Consider the following 3169-nt stretch of genomic DNA (forward strand, 5'->3'; position numbering starts at 1 on the left):
GGGGTTAACGGAGCGTTTGCAGAGCCACAGCACCTGATGTTTACCCTGACCACCCATTGGGAGAGATAGGGCCTGGATGTACATAATTAGAGAATGCACGCGAGTATAACATGATATTCCATACCTGCCTTAGGTGCCATCGATAATACTGTGTGAAAATCTCATAATCACTAAATGTGTTTTTCTTGGAGGGGATATCAGAGTCCCACAGCTTGTGTCTGTAAACACGCAGCAGATCAACTGATTCTGTTCAAACTGGTTGAGCCTGTGCTCTTTCGCATCCTGTCGATGTTCGCTCAGGCCGTGTCCAGCAAAAGTTACAGAAGAAATAACATACACATTTTAGTATCTGTCCTAATTATGCAAAGGCTCTGTGCAGCAATATGAATGGTTACAAGAAGAACAAACCATAAAGATTAAAAGCTGCAGCCAGACAAGACACTGGAGTTTAGTATCAGATACAGTCAATATGTGCAGTTTCATAAAACATCAGGACAAGACAGAGTGGTCAGAGTCTGATGGAGGCAAAGTGGTGGTTGAGCTAAGAAAGCGACATGTTGGGGCGTCTGATGGCGTCTGATGGCTGATGGTGGCGTCTGGCAGTGTCCGATGCATGGCGTCCGGTGGCGTCTCGTGGCGTCTGATGGCGTCCGGATATGTCTGGTGGCATATGATGGCGCCTGGTGGTCGATGGTTACCACATAACCACAAAGCCCTCACTTTGATTCCTGGCAGGAGGATCCTTGATGCATGTAATAACCATCGTCCTCTCAAAATGCCATAAAAATTATCTTTTAAAGGACTCTGTCATTTCCAGACAGATTAGAGTGCAAATTGTTTTAATGACAATTAATTGACATGTGATAACTGAGCATTAAATGACAAATATATATATATAAATATAATCTGCTTTATAGGCTACACACAGTTCATGGATTAAGGATTAAGGCTACAGAACACCAGAAAATTAGTTGTAAGAAATTGTTTATAGTCTGTGATCAGTGACAATATTCTGAAATATACTGAAAGCAAATAACCCCAGTGTTACTCTTCTCTCTTCTCTCTTCCTTCTCTGCCACTATTTCTGCAGCCAAAATCAGTTTTTACCAAACTAAAATTCAATCCTTGTTTTCTATCCCCCAAAAACTCTTCTCCATCTTTTCCAACCTCCTTGACCCCCCCCCCCCCCCCCAGTCCCCCCCCTCCTTCCTCCCTTCAACCAAACCACTTTGTCAACTACTTCACAAAAAAGATAGATGACTTACGCTCCTCATTTTCAAACCCACCTTCTGTAATTACATTTCCATCAACTTCATCATCATCTTCATCCCCTTCGCTTTCCTGTTTCACCCCCCTGTCTCCCAATCAAGTTCTTACCCTGGTAACCCCCCCCCCCTTCTTGACCTTCTTCCTTTTCTCACCCATCTTATCAACACTTCCCTGTCAACTGGCTGTTTCTCTACCTCTCTGAAGGAGGCAAGAGTAAACCCTCTCCTGAAGAAACCCATCCTCAACCCGTCTGAAGTAATCAACTACAGACCTGTCTCTCTTCTTCCCTTTCTTTCCAAAGCTCTCGAGCGAGCTATCTTTAATCAACTCTCCTCCTATCTCCACCATAACAACCTTCTTGATCCTCACCAGTCTGGTTTCAAGGCAGGCCACTCAACTGAGACTGCCCTCCTTGCTGTCTCTGAGCAACTTCACACTGCTAGAGCAGCCTCTCTCTCCTCTGTCCTTATCCTTCTAGACCTTTCTGCTGCATTTGACACAGTGAACCACCAGATCCTTATTTTCTCCCTTCAGGACCTGGGTGTCTCCGGCTCTGCTCTCTCCCTGCTCTCATCCTACCTCAATGAACGCACCTAATTGGAGAGGATTTGTGTCCGAACCTTGTCCTCTCACTACTGGGGTCCCTCAAGGTTCCGTCCTGGGTCCCCTCCTCTTCTCTCTGTACACCAACTCTCTCGACTCTGTCATTCACTCACATGGCTTTTCCTACCACAGCTACGCAGATGACACCCAACTAATCCTCTCTTTGCCCCAATCTGAAACACGGTTAGCAGCACGAATCGGGACCAGTCTACATCCAGGACATGGTCAAACGTTACACCCCAGCCTGTCCACTCCGCTCTGCATCTGCCAATCAGCTTGTTGCTCCCTCACTGTGAGCTAAACACTCAACAAAATCACGACTGTTTGCTGTCCTGGCTCCTAAATGGTGGAACGAGCTCCCCATTGACATCAGGACAGCAGAAAGTCTATACATCTTCCGCCGCAAACTAAAAACACATCTTCCGACTACACCTTGGATAAATATATATATATATATATATGTATGTATATATATATTAGCACTTATAGTATATGGCACTTACACATAGCACTTTGTGGTTTGGCTTCCTTGAAGCAAATTGTTCTTACTTGATTCTTGTTGTTCTGGGTTTGTACCCTCATGGTTGAATGCACTTATTGTGAGTCACTTTGGATAAAAGCGTCAGCTAAATGAAAGGGAGGGGGTGTCATAAACTGGGCTGTACAGTCATGACAAAAGAAGAAAATACACCCAACCAAACCAATTAGCAAATTACTTACTTTAAATGAAAGGGGGAAAAACTAACAATAGCAGATGTCGTCATTAACAGCAGTTAATGTAGGTTGCTACGTGATGAATGACGTGTATAAGACCAACGCTGTGTGGTGCAGAAACACAAACAAAACGCCAATCAAAGGCTTCTCAGGGAGGAGAGAGAGTCAGAACTGAGCTCCAACAGCTTTTAACAGTAACATCCTGGCACACAGAGTCCAGGTGCTGAGACCCTCTGCACCTCCAGTGTCTGCAAAGAAGGCAGCAACACACAAACCAATAACACACATAGTGGAGAGGGTCGTCACAGGGGCATATATAACAAGACCATTCGACTGGTGCCTCAGCCTTTTGTTCCTGTCTCCACCTAATAAAGGCTGGAAAAGTATATGTAAAATCTGATTTGGCTGCAGTGTGTGTGTGCCACGGGAAAATCACACAGTCTGTCACTGATAAGCTCCCAAATGGACATTTTGAAGTTTATAGTTGGGCTTTACTGCTCGCTGCCTTTTAATCAGCCAGGAAAACAAAAATCAAAGTTTGCACAGCAAAGTTTGATTTAAAAAATATATAATTAAAAAATCC

At 44.3% G+C, this 3169-nt stretch overlaps 1 long non-coding RNA gene across 1 annotated transcript in view; it reads left to right on the top strand.

Annotated features, from left to right (window-relative positions):
* The window catches only part of LOC117773863, a 4146-nt gene extending 1644 nt beyond the window's left edge, over window positions 1–2502 (top strand). The window contains exon 3 of the long non-coding RNA XR_004615985.1: window positions 2362–2502. This is a non-coding gene — a long non-coding RNA (uncharacterized LOC117773863). The remainder of the gene's footprint in view (window positions 1–2361) is intronic.
* Window positions 2503–3169: the final 667 nt, after the last annotated feature.

The sequence above is a fragment of the Hippoglossus hippoglossus genome, chromosome 14 (genome assembly GCF_009819705.1).
Source record: "Hippoglossus hippoglossus isolate fHipHip1 chromosome 14, fHipHip1.pri, whole genome shotgun sequence".
NCBI lineage: Eukaryota > Metazoa > Chordata > Actinopteri > Pleuronectiformes > Pleuronectidae > Hippoglossus > Hippoglossus hippoglossus.